This window comes from Pinus tabuliformis, chromosome 2_1 (assembly GCF_031772625.1).
Source record: "Pinus tabuliformis cultivar Carrire ecotype Pingquan chromosome 2_1, CPIR1, whole genome shotgun sequence".
NCBI lineage: Eukaryota > Viridiplantae > Streptophyta > Pinopsida > Pinales > Pinaceae > Pinus > Pinus tabuliformis.
The window spans coordinates 429,722,010-429,736,533 of NC_142299.1; the positions used below are offsets into that span (position 1 = coordinate 429,722,010).

Genomic DNA, 14,524 nt, shown 5'->3' on the forward strand with positions numbered 1-14,524 from the left:
GCAATTCATCTTACAAGATAATAACAAAAATAGTTACAAATAGAATCAAGGAAGTGCTTCCAATAATCATATCTGAAAATCAAGGAGGATTCGTGCCCAATAGGCAAATCATAGATAATGTAATTATTGTACAGGAAGTTGTACACTCTAGTATGCTAAGGCAAGAAAAACCTCATAATCAAATTAGATATGGCGAATGCATTTGATAGGGTCAGCCATCCATATCTAATGGTTGTTCTCCAGAAACTTGGTTTCTCAAGAGAAATAATGGAAGTCATTCAGGCATGTATTTCTACTCCATGGATTGTCCCCCTCATAAAGGGAAGGCCTAGTAAATTTTTTCAAAGCACAAGAGGCCTCAGGCAAGGATGTCCTCTCTCTCCCTTCCTATATATTATAATGGCGGAAACTTTAAGCAGGGCTCTGGAAAATCAAAGAAAGGAAAGAAATATCATAGGGATCAAAATAGCAAAAGGAGTAAAAACAATAAATCACTCTCTTTTTGCTAATGATACATTGCTGCTGGGAGGGGCATCAACAATAATAGCAAGGAGGTTCAAAAAAGTTCTGGACGAATTTTTACAGGTTTCAGGTGGGCTATTAAACAATACAAAATGCAAAATATATGGATGGAATGCCCCCCCCCCCCACCATAACCATGCAAAGGATCTCACAAATCTTAGATATCCCTGTACAGGAAAAATGGACACACTTCTTTTACCTAGGACTTCCAATCTCAAAAAAGAACATGAAGGCAGAAATATGGACTAAACAGATTGAAAAAGTGAAAAACAAAATACAAAGCTAGGGTATGATGTGGCTGAATATGGCAGGAAGGGTAATATTAATCAACGCACTCCTTGCAGCACTACCTATCTACCAATATGCAATAATCATGGCCCCAACAAGTGCCCACAAACAAATGGAGTTAATCTTAAGAAGCTTTCTGTGGCAGGGGGGCAAGCAAGAAAACAAAAAATTTAGCCTGGTCAGGTGGGAGCAAGTAGTACTACCTTATGAACAAGGAGGCCTATCAATACGGATACCTAGGCTCATGAATGCAGCCCTGGGAATGAAAATAGTATGGAGACTAATTACAGGAAAAGAGAGCTAGTGGAAAAAAACTCTCATCTCAAAATACATGGATGGCTCCAGGAAAAGACTGCTTAATGGAAATATCCCAATAAGAAAATGTACCCAAGCATGGAAGCTAGTAAAAAAACAATTCCTCTAATGAGTAGCTACATCTCTAAAATCCTAGGCAATAGAAAAACAATATCGATTTGGGAGGACTGAATCATGGGAAAAGAACCACTGCAGAATCATCCAGAAATTGAAGACATACAAGAGTGGATGAAGGGAAAAGGCTTCAACACTTTACACTCAATCTCTCTATGGAACCAAAAGGAGTGTCAAGACAGGAAAATCCCAACAAATCCTGCAAACCTGGAAGGGCAATGGAGCAAAATCAGACAGCTCCTAAAAGGGGCAGCACTAATTAACCATGATGAGGAAGATGATTACCTCTGGGATCCAAGCGGTGGACATTACACAGTTAGGTCTGGATATAAAATCCTTCAAGAACAATCAAATCAACAAGATTGGGATTTTTGGAAAATAGCATGGAAATCAAAAAGTCTGGCGAAGATCAAAATGTTCATTTGGACTCTATTAAAAGGGAGAATATTGACCAATGAAAACTTTAAAAAAAAGGCTTTCAAGGACCATCACGATGCCCATTATGCTTGCAGGCTGAAGAAAATATACAACATTTATTCCAAGAATGCACTTTTGCCAAAGAATGCTGGCAGCAGCTGATAAGCCCATCGGAAATAAGTATAAATTTTGAAAAGCCCTTGTCGGATTTTCTTCAAACTTTTGAGAAGGCCTACCCATACACGACAAATAAGAAATTCACAATTCAGAGAATATGGAAATGCATTCCAGTAATGCTATGTTGGCAAATTTGGTTGACACGAAACAAGTGCATTTTCAAAAATCAAAGTCCAAGAATAGGGAAGACCCTCTCAAAAACGTGGGGATTAACGTCTGAAATCCTCAACACCAAAGGAACAACACCAACAGGTTATAACACTCTCCAACAGGAAGAGCGAGATTGGCTTAGCAAAGCCATAATAAACAATAATGGGCAAAAAGGACAGAGGAAGATAAACACAGAAAATATATGGAAAATAAGAATGAGCGAAGAGGAACTTGCAAACTAGAGGAAAAATCAGAATAGATATTGTTTATATTTTGATGGGGCCTCAAAGCATAATCCGGGAAAGGCAAGGGTAGGGGAATAATCCTCGATCCTGATGGGAAAGAAAATGTCACATATGAATGGGGATTGGGACAAATCTCAAATAATAAGGCAGAAGCATACAGCCTATTGATGGGAACAAGAATAATAAAAAATCCTATAATAATAGGAGACTCAGCCATAATAATAGAGGCAATGGCATGAAACAAAAATCCAAGCAACGAGTTCATGAGCAAAATTTTTAGAAGAATTAGGAAGAACTTAGAAGATTCTGGCGATGTAATCTTCAGACGTGTCTTGAGAATACACAATCAACAGGCGGATTATTTTGCAAAACAAGCAGTAAAAAAATGAAGAGAATGTTCGTGAAAACCAGGAGGAATATCACAACTCTATTCCATAATAAGCAGCAAAAAACCACAAGTATGAAGCTCACCAAAATCAAGGGAAAAATCACAAGGATAAAAGAAATAAATCAAAAAACAATAGTCAAAAATCAACAAAGGACACATCACTGTAGTGAAAGGCAGAAAATCATGAGAAGGCAAGGGAAATATCATGAAACTTCAGAAATTCGCATGAACAACAACAAGCAGGACGATTGCAATCTTGGTCACAAGAACCAAGCTGCAATCTATCCCACCGAAGGCAAATCACGGGCTGCACTAAATCACTATAAGAATAGAGGAAGCATTAACAAAAATCGCAACAGCAATCTCAATGAAGAAATCTCCATATCCCATGTTAGCTTAGCGTTATCGTCATTTCAAAGCCCCTCCCTGCTTTCCCTATCAGTCCGCAGCGTTCTCTCCTCCTCTGTTCAGCGTGCAGAATTCCTCTTAGGCCCCCACCTTACTTCCTACCCAGCTCGCACTCCTCGCATGCCATTTCTCCCTCCAAACAACGATCCATCGCAGCGCAAAGGCCTTTTGAACACCCCCGCCCTCCATTTGCCCCTCCCTTCATCTCAGCCCTCCTCCCTGACTGTTATAACTAGATTTTGGTCATCTTTCATTTTTGTCATTCACAGGAACAGAGCTACAACAGGCAGGAAAGCACAAGATAAAAGGAAAGTGGTCAACATCAACAGAAGAAGAATTATCTCAGGCAATACAAAATCAAGGAAGCACAGCAAAACAAGGAGCATTGAGCAAAGCAAGAGAGAGAACAAGCAAACAAACAAAAAAAATGGAATTCAACCCCATTGAAAAGGCAGCAAGGAATGATGCATGTCCAACATGCAAAGCGAATAAATTCATGATCCATCGCCTGCAAGAGTCACTCAAGGATATCAGAAACGAAATGAGAATGGAGTATAGCTTCCAGAAAAGAAACATAGCAATTCAAAAAGAAGAAATCATGGCACTAAAAACCAAATGTAAACATCTTGAAGAAGCAGTGGCATATTACAAAAACAACACTATGAGCAATGAAGGAGAGAACTCGGTCAACTATGACAAGAAGAACCAGTCAACTCAGGAGCAATCAGTCTACAAACCATAAAAAAGTGTCAGAGAATCCATGATATGTAAATTTATTTTCCTAGTAGGCCAGTTTGTTAGGTAGTACTCAATAATACTTATAAAAATACATGAAATTTTGAACACAAGCTTAGGAGAAGGGACTGCGTTCCTTTCTCATGGCTTAATTGTTTATCATGCTACAGTCAATTGTAATAGGAGCTTGCTCCATCAAAGCTTTTGGTAATATATCAACTACCCGACCTTGTTAAAAAAAAATAGTTCAGCAAAGATACAAAGTACAATGAGAGATCAAGAGAATGAGAGAGTTCACCCAAATCTGAATAAGTTGTAGCATGAAGATCATTGGTAGTAGCAACTAAAGCAAACACATAATCAACCTTGACTCGCCAAGTTTCGCTCTTACTCTCCAAGTCTCTCTCTCTCTCACAATTTCCTTTAAGTCTCTCCAACTCTCTCTCAAGTTCGAATTCACAATGCACAAGTGAGATGAGATGGTATGTGACACATATATATAGGAGCAATGAATTCCTGACATAAAGGGGGAGCAATACGCGTGCCTTGAGGAGTTACATTTGCCATTTAGGGAAGAGTAACTCATGCCATTAAGGAGAGACAACTTGAATTCTAGTATGGAGAGGCAACACATGCCTTAGTTGAGAGGGTGAGAGGAATCTTTTATGGCATGCCTTTAATGAGTGTGTAAGAGAAATCTTCCATGCCATGCCTTGTAAGAGGAATCTTTTATGACATGCGTAAGAGGAATATTTTATGACATGTGTAAGAAGAATATTTTATGACGAGTCTTTTAATGGGAGTAAGAGAGTGTAAAAGCAATAATGAGAGTGTAAGAGAACATTATTGAGACCTATGATTGAGAGACTTGAATTTCTTTTTAATAATAATATAATAGTATCATAAGAATAATAATAATAATATTAACGATGATATTGATGATTAAGTCAAAATTGAACTATTAGGATTGATTGATGATCAAAAGGGATTTTTGACCAACAATACTTGATTACTAATTGATGTAAGGTGATTTACTAATTTTTTGGAAAGTCATACTTGAGACTTTCAATTTTTAGAAATTCATCTTTGAGCTGCCAAATTTTCAACACTCCCTCTCAGCTAGGGAGGAATTTCTTTCTACAACAAAAGATATATGCTTTCTTCGTTCATCTTTGTTCATCTTTGCTCTGTATCATCTGGAACAATGATGTCTCACTCTAATGAAGAAGAATCATCATAGGGGAACTCCAACTCCCACCCTATATCCACGGACAATAGGGGAGATTAATCTATCACCCTATATTCACTTGGGGGGATTGCTACTAGCCAACATATGACAAGGATCTCACACAACCAATTCTCATCTCTCCTTGGGGGGATCCACTTGTCAACACATGACAAGGATCTTGCACATCCAAGGTTCATCACTGCTTGGGGGGGTCCACTTGTCAACACATGACAAGGATCTCACACAACCTAGTTTCATTAAACGTCAAGTGGTGGAACACCTGCATCCTAGACAAGTCACACATACAAGTCTCACTACACCTATTGGCCAGATAGGTGCCTCTTCCCACGTCCCAGACTGTGGGTCGGATGCATACTGAGACCTACTCTTGTGGCACACGTTACACGAGGTCCCTCATCCTCAGGAGCTTTCCGGCATCATTACCTAATCCTGTGAGCTCTGGCAGGGGCGAAAGGCAGCTCAGTGTTCTTGATCAACTGTGACCGCTTCCCGGAAGGGTCATGTCCATAAGGCCAAGCTACTCTCTAAAAACCAATAACTTTCCTTTCGGTAAAGACTTGGTAAGAATGTTAGCTATCTAATCACCAATGGAGATGTGATGGAGCCTCATTGTTCCTCTTTGCACCATATCCTGGATAAAGTGATACTTGATCTCAATATGCTTGGACTTGTCATAAAACACAAGATTTTTTGCAAGACATATCCCACTCTTATTGTCACAATATATATAATTGTTGTATTTAGAAGTTGCTCAAATGGTTCCCCAAAAATATTTCTCAACCAAGATGCCTTACAACTAGACATGCTAGCAACAATGTACTCGGCTTCAGTTGTACCCAGTGCAACATACTTCTGCTTTCTGCTCATCCAAGAGATCATGGTAGATCCCAAGCTAAAGCAACACCTAGAAGTGCTCTTTCTATCAGCAGAGTTACCAACACAATCGGCATCATTATATCCATGTAGTCTTAAATCTCCAGCACTATATTTCAATCCAAGGTTGATGGTCTCATGCAGGTATCTCAACACATGCTTTACAGCAATCCAGTGTGCATGAGATTGTTTAATCATATATTGGCTCAGAATATTGACCGCAAAACATATGTCTAGTCTAGTGTTCACTAAGAACATCAGTTCCCCAATCAATTGTCAATATTCAGAAGGATTTTCCAAATCAAGACCTGTAGTTTCACCACATAACTTCTTGAAATTCATTTCCATTGGAGAATTCATGGACTTGAATTATGCCATACCTAACCATTCCAGTAACTTTACAACGTATTTTCCTTCAGAAAAGAAAATCTCACCAGGTCTTTTGCCATCCCTCTAGGCCCAGAAAGTAGTGCATCAAATGAATATCTTTCCTTTCAAACTCAAAATCTAACTCCCTCTTACATTGGAGGGTAAGAGGTTCTCCACCTATCAAGAATAAGTCATCAATATATAATACCAAAATCAAAGACATACCTTGTATTATCTTGAAGTAAATATTTGGATCAACATTACTTCTAGTAAAACCAAGCTTCATCAAGAAGCTATCAATGCGGCTATACCAAGCTCTTGGAGCTTGCTTCAAACCATAGAGGGATTTCTTCGGTCTACACACGAGTTTTCTAGTCATGTACTTCAAAGCCTTGTGGTTACTCCACAGATACTTCTTCCTTGAGAAAGCCATGCAGAAAAGTAGTCTTCACATTGGTTTGCAACTAGAGCCACAATGGATCGAATGGTTGTATAACAGGCAACCGATGCAAAGATCTCATCATAGTCTATTCCCTCTTTCTGAGAGAAACCTCTGGCCACAAATCTAGCTTTATATTTTTCAATATTGCCATCAGCACCATGTTTAATTTTATACAGCCATTTAGAAGACGCAACAAATTTACCTTGTGGTCTTAAAACCACTTCCCCTACATCATTATGAATGATGGGCTCATATTCTTCAGCCATTGCATCTTTCCACACTTGATCTTTCACTGCTTCTTCAAAAGTGCATGGTTAAGCATGAATAATGTTGCTCATGGCTACAACATATCCTTGGAACCGACATGGTTTCTTGTTTTCCCTAAAGGTTCCTCGAGGAGCAGCATGTCTATCAACATCCTGTAAAGTGTCATGAAGCCATAATTGTCTCTTTCTAGCACATGGACAAGGATCCAAGCAATCCATGGGATCCATGGGTTCATCAGCAAGATCAAGCTCAAGCTCGGGACCTTCTTGTGCATCCAAGGCATCATCTTGTCTTTCAACAATCACAAGAGGAGTGTCTATGGCTTATCAAAGAGTTGCATCTTCATCAAATGTTATATCTCTGCCAAACTCTATATTTCTTTGTCTAGGTACATATATTCTGTAAGCTTTAGAATTTTCATAATAACCAACAATCATAGCTTTCTCACCTAAAGCTTCCAGCTTGGTACTCTTTTCCTTTGGCACATGAAAGTAGACAGGACAGTCAAAGATCCTTAAGTGCCCATTTTGTTCTGGGTTATATGGTACGGTGGTCTTTTTCTTGATTCCATCTTCCTTGCAGAAGTCTTGAGCTCTTGTCCACTTCATGTCCACTCAAGTCATGGGATGGTTCGACATCTTCCTCACTCTTGATACAAAGGACTTGGTTCTCACATTCATCAAATGTACCTGTTGATCTCAAAACAAGAGCAATAGCAATAATAGTAAAGTAAATAAACATAATAAAGGTATACTTGGTGATGAGGTGGGTCTTTCTTTCTTTGAGAGTGGCTCCTTCATTATCGTTGCACCTGCTTCCTCTTGGAGTTTACTCTTCTTGCACTATTTTGCACCTTAACGATCTTCAGGATCTGTTTTTCTTGACCGCATCCTCATCAAGAAGTTAGTGAAAGAATCGTTCAATAGCTCATGCAGGAAGAATAACCAATGATCTATAAAGATAAATCTAAACAAGAGCAATTACACAAAGAAACAACATAAGACTTGAAAATACTTTTTTTTTTAATGGGGATTCAAGGAAGTTGTTAGCTCCCTCTTGATCTGGCCTCTATAAGTTACCACTATCCATCAGAGATATGTCATTAGCAGAAAAAATGCATCTTCTTGAACACCACTTGGCAAACTCCATCATAATCCACTCTAATCTCAGGCATTTTAGAAACCATCTTTCTCACATGAGATAATGCTTAATAGTGAAGATGAGTGAACTTTCGGTGCCACAGTTTATATTCATGATTACCAAAGAAACCGGATTCGTTGAAAACCCCCTGCGTGTCTCGAATCGGGCAAATCAGACACAATTTAGTGGGACATGTGTCCTTTGATCGTGTCCAATCATGTCCGGGGAACGATTCCATCATATCCCAATTCTGGGACACATGTCCCCTTGAATTGCATGCCACGTGGCCCATAAAGGCCAGTTTTGGGTCATTTCTCCCTCAGTTTTCTTTGTCTCTCATGTTGTGGGTGTGTGGCAGCAACTAGCAAAGGGTTTGGGAGAATTTTGGAGCAGTGTTGACCATGATGATGACAATGATGTTGATTTTGATGATGATGATTGATGACTCATAAGCTACCTTCTGCTATGAGGCTTGTTGTTGTTTTGTATTTGTTATTTCTATTTCCCATTGGCATTGCTACTACCTATGTAACACATTTTGATTTTGATGACTTAATAAGAAAACTATAGTTTGGATCATTGATGCATTTGTCACAATTGTACTTGTATGCAGAATGTTACTTTGTAAAACTTACAATAAATTTACAATGTAGAATCTAGATCTATGTTTGAATTTGTTGAAGAATCTAAGGCAATTAGAGTTGATTAGATTCTTCTTAGCACGATAACTATTTGCGAGGTGTTTTCAATTTTTCTTCTTATATCAATCTTCACTTATTATTATTAGTGTGTGTCTTCTTTAATTCATCAAATAGCTATGAAAACAAAGAGACAAGAACACAGGATATTGGCATCTTGCCAGGGCCAAAACCTCTCCCTCTTGGAGAGGAAACCCCGCACAAAATTCTTCTTATAGAGATTCGAATTGACGAATACCAAGAATGACCCTTGACTTACTGAGCCACTCCAAGACAAAGACACCAATCCTCTTCTTTGTAACAACTGAGATCAACATCATCACTGCGCCACCGATATCTTCATTACTTGATACAATGTCTTCATTGAGATCGTGATTATCATTGTCCAGAATACATGCCGAGATAGTGTCATGTGATCTTCATCGAGACTATGACTGTGCACTTCTTGCACCGAGATATTGTTGCTTCATTAATGACTGTGCACTCCTTGCACCGAGATACTACAGTGTTGCTTCGATATTGTATTGTAACCCGATACAGTGATCACCCGAGAAACACATAACCACTGTACTCATTCGAGATTTTGAGCCACTGTGTCATTCGAGAAACTACATGTATCTTTCTCCATCGAAAACCTGAATGATTGTGTCTCCATCTGAAATCTGTGTTACTTTACTTGCTTGAGATTTCAAAGAAGAATACGAGGATGTCACTGTGTTTATCACAGAGATTTCATAGTATGCCGAGGTTTTGTTCTCTTCCGCATTTACAGAGACCTGTCTAAAAATCAATGTTACCAGACTCGGAAATGGCAATAAATCGCCGAGGCAAAAGAGTGAAGAGTTTTAATCGGATCGGGAAAAAATCAGGAAAAAATCGGCAAATTCATTAAATAAAAATATACACATATATTGAATTAAAAAAACCATTTTTCATTAATATTGGGTAAAGGTATGTCCAAACAATGCATAATATCAATAGATGTCCAAAATATCATGAATAAATAAGTATCTCATATATGTTATGAGTCCACACATGATCCAAAGCACTGAGTCTTGAGTCCTTAGAAGCATATGCTTCTAAAAGTTTACAAAAAAGTTAAAAACTGCATACTAATCAGAAAAAAATCAGCAACTAAGAGTCTAAGACTCTTAAGAGTGAGAACTAGAAGCGATTCCTTCCACTCCTTCGCTTGCTTGACTCTCAAAGTTCTCCAAGTCATGAAGGCTGAAAAGAGGAGGCTCATCTAATTGAACCCATTCTGCCGCATTTGTAGCTTGCAAATCTAACTCTTCAAGGTCGATTGGTGAATGATCCATACCTGTCATTATCATGAGACATTGAAATGTGAATTAAAATTTCACTTTGAAGTTTGAACTTTAAACTTTTAAAGTACGAACTAGATTATGAAACCTTCAAATTCAAGCTCTCGAATCTCACCTTGTATTTGTTTGTTGCGAAGTCGTAGATTGTAATGGACAAATACAAGGTCATTCAAGCGTTTTTGTGTCAATCGGTTGCGCTTCTTAGAATGTATTTTCTCAAACATGCTCCAGTTGCATTCACAACCTGAAGCACTACATGCTTGGTTTAAGATTCAAATGGCAAATCTCTTCAAATCTGACGTATCACTACCAAAGTTTTGCCACCAAAGACCTAGCAAGTGGTAAGGGTTTGTGAGTAGAAGACTAGAAGTACCAAATTAGTAAATAGTAAAAACTTAAAAAGAAAAGAAAATTTAATAAAACATTTAACATACAAAATCAAGTTTAAACAAATTTAATGAATTGATGAAGCCTTCAAGCTGGGTACCTGGCAACATCTTTGACCTTTGTCTTATAGCACTGGTATAGGCAAACAATTTAGATGGTGCCCTATAATCTTGTAGTTGGGAAAAGACACGACTTTGTTGTTCTGGATCAGGGAAGCACCTTTCCAAGCATGTCATAAGTCCTCTGCCAACCTCCCCATCCTCATTAAATTTGCTCTTATCATAAAAATATTGTGGGTTTAAGAAGTACCCAGCAGCATGTAAGGGGGAATGCAATTGCCTATCCCAACGTGCATCTATAATGTCCCAAAGAGGCATATACTTTGTCTCATCATCCCCATATCTTCTTTTGATGGCCTCCTTTGCGAGATCCATCGCCTCATAAATGTAACCCATAGCGGGTTTGTCACGATCAACCATCCTGAAAGTTCAAGCATTCAAATTTAAAGAAATATGAAACATTGTAAATAAAAAGAAGCTTGAAATGAAATTTAAAAAATGAAAAAGTTAAAAGACTAAAAGTACCTGAGAACTCTAACAAGGGACTCTGTCACAGCAATAATCTCTTCAACATCTTTCCAGAAGCCATCATTAAACACATGTGCAGCAATTTCGATGCCTTCAGGGGTCTTGGAATGTTTAGATCACATCCACTCAGGTCCCAAGAACATCCTCTTCAGATTTATCTTTTGCTCAACCACAGATTGCAAAGATATGAAATTTGTTGCAAATCTAGTCACTGCAGGTCGAACAATTTCTTTACCTTCAGTGTATATTCTCATAGTGTTTAGGACAATAGTGTGGTTGTATAGGTATTTGGTTATGGATTTTGCCTTCTCCACAACCTCATGTATCCAATGAAGCTTACCAATGTCCTCAAGCATTAAATCTATGCAATGGGCAGCACAAGAGGTCCAAAAAATAGTGGGGTGCCTCATCTCAAAAAGTCTACCAGCAGCCATATAATTCGCTGCATTATCGGTGACAATTTGTACAACATTTTCTTCTCCCACTTCTTGAATGACTTCCTCCATCATTTCACAGATAAGTTGGGCAGTCTTAACCTTATCTGAAGCATCCACTGACTTGAGAAACATTGTGCCTGCGGGACAAGATACAAGGAAATTTATTAAAGTTCTATTCCTCTGATCTGTCCATCCATCACTCATGATGGTGCACTCTGTTTCTACCCATGATGAACGAAACTCAGCTAGCACAAGCATGACATCTTCAACACTCTCTAACAACATATATGTCCTAAGGCTCTCTGATGTAGGGGCTTTGAACCCTGTACCTGCAGCAGCAATTGCATCAATCATGGCTTGCCAGTAAGGACTTCTGGCACAGTGGAAAGGTATGTCAGAATAGTACCAAAAGTTAGCAATGACCTTCCTTGCCTGACTATGGATATTTTTTTTCCAACCAGTGCCATCCAAGGTAGGTTGGGAACCGGGTTTTGTGCGAGGAGCAAAAAAGGTGTTTATGTTTCCACCTCCAGTGTTGAAGGAAGGAGTTGAAGGACTAGCATGGCTTTGAGTTTGACTTGGCCTTGGAGGCATGTGTGGAAAACTTGGGAACGGCATTGAGGATTCAACAGATTGAGGTGACATGGGGCTAGTGGCAGAAAAAGTATCAACTCCAACATTTCCTATTTCAGCATTTTGCTTTGCTTTCTTGGCATTATGCTGCTCTAACATATCAAGGGCCAAGGCTGCTTGGTATTGGACATTCTCGTCAACGTTGCCGCAAATACCTATATCATGGCCAGGTATTTTTGCAAGGTGGAACTTGAATCTATAAATGCCTCCACTGCATTCCTTTTTGCAAAATTTACAAAGGAGCAAGGATTTTCCGGGAATCTTGTCACAATAAGCCCAAGCAAAGTCCCGCTCTCTCGGCATTGTTGTTGCTTTGAACTTGTGTTTAATTTGTGGCTTCTGTTAAGATTTGGAGTCTGGCTTCTATTTAATTTGTGGCTCCTGTGAAAGACAACAAAAAATCAAATTTAAAAATTATCCAAAAATTTAAAATATGCTAGAAATTTAAAAAATTAAATGAAGACAGATGTCAGTGAACATAATACATATAGAAATGTTGCCTTTCAAATTTCAATAAAACCAGAAAACATGCAGGCAGCAGAACCCTGGTTTTATTCAATGGAGCACAACAGAGCTCTGAGGTTGGTCATGACTCATAAGCTTTCAAAAGGGCCTAACACCCCAGATCTGAAACTATTATTCTAAGGATTATCACATCTGAAATTTAATAACAAAGGGCCTGAATTAAAAGATTGATGATGATCTATCTTGGCAGTGAGGGTTTTTAAAGTCTGGTGCAAGTCTTAATTTTTAAAGGATACCCTTCAGCTCAGGTACCTAATCCTCCAGCTGCATCCACATGTGCTTCTTGGACCAACTTCCAAGTTCCAATCACTTTTATTTTCTTATTTTTAATGGCACTCCCTTCTACTAGGGGCATTAGGAGGCATTGGGAATCTAAAACTGATTGAAGAATAAAACCAATTGAATTAAGAACCCCTCTTTTTCCTTTCTGCTGGACCAATGCCATCAATTTGGTCTGCCCCCAAAAGAAAACACAGGGATTGATGCTGCCAGTTCCTGCCATCAGGTAACGTCCAAAGAAAATTACAGCATATCCAAGTGTTGTTACCTTTGGGCAGCCATCTCTCTATCATAAGGCACATACAATTTTGGAAGAAATTAGACTAATCACCCATACCTCTAACTTTGACATATGGACAAAACACTCATATCTATAACTCTGACATCTATAGTTAGACCTATAACCCTTGCATATCCACCATTTACTAATTCCAACCACTCCATGTTACCAAATCACATAAAACGCTAAGCCGAGGCATCAAGCACCACACCTAATCAAAACAGAGGATTTAGTCAAAGTTGCCAATCCCTACAAAAAAAAAAGGAATGATTATCAGTAGCATAATCTACACAACAGACGAATGATTAACAGGAGAACTCGACCTGTACATCAGATTGCCTGGTGCGGTTATATAATGTTATCTGGAGATTTCTATTTATACATATTTTGCATTTTATGTAGACCTATGAATTATAAGCTTCGTAGTGTTTCGAAAGGTGCACAGGTCCAGAGTTTTCTGTTTTTGTTTTTGACGAGTAAGACGCGGTTCATGACAGGAGGCGTAACCAATCACAATGGCAATAAAAGGCTTGATATAGGAAACCCGAAACAGTCCTTTGAAGCTCGCTGAACAAAAGATAAGTGCTAAGTTGCTAACTGCTACCTCTTTGTTACGTCAAGGCTGGCCGCTGAAGGCTCACGCAGGCTCTGCGGCTTCGAATGCTGCTCTGTGGCGCTGCGGTGTCGAGTCTGTCGACTGAAGACTGCGGACTCGGGAGTCGGGACTGTGAATCACCAGAATATCCTTGCCGCAGAAACACCAGTTACGCATGCTCACTGCCTCAGCGCTATCAGTATCACCGAGAAACCAATGAAACAGCGCTATCAGTATCACTCTGCCTCAACGCTATCAGTATCACCGAGAAACCAATGAAACAGCGCATCAGTATCACCGTTAAACCGTTCACGACGCACGTTATAAACGCGTCAGTCACAAACCGGAACCCAAAACCCGATGCAAAATTGGCGGGACTCGCCAAAAAAACGCAGAGTCGCGTAAATCGCCAGAATCGCGAGTCAAACTCGCGTTGACCACGAGTCAAACTCGGTCAACGCGAGTTGACTCGCAGAGTTTCAAGTCGAACCTTTTTGCCGCCGAGCCGAGTCATACTCGCGATTAATCGCCAGAATCGGCGATCCCTGTTTCACTGCTAAAAATATTAGCTTTTGTGGTGACCCTAGCGAGGTATTTATAATTGTTATGTCTCTGCATATAAGCCGACATGTCAACTTTAATTGTTGTGTCTCCAAATATGAGCCGACGTGTCATATAA

At 39.1% G+C, this 14,524-nt stretch overlaps 1 protein-coding gene across 1 annotated transcript in view; it reads right to left on the reverse strand.

Annotated features, from left to right (window-relative positions):
• Positions 1 to 14,524, reverse strand: part of LOC149200728 (putative serine/threonine-protein kinase PBL7) — a 70,275-nt gene that overhangs the window by 37,389 nt on the left and 18,362 nt on the right. The window lies entirely within an intron of this gene.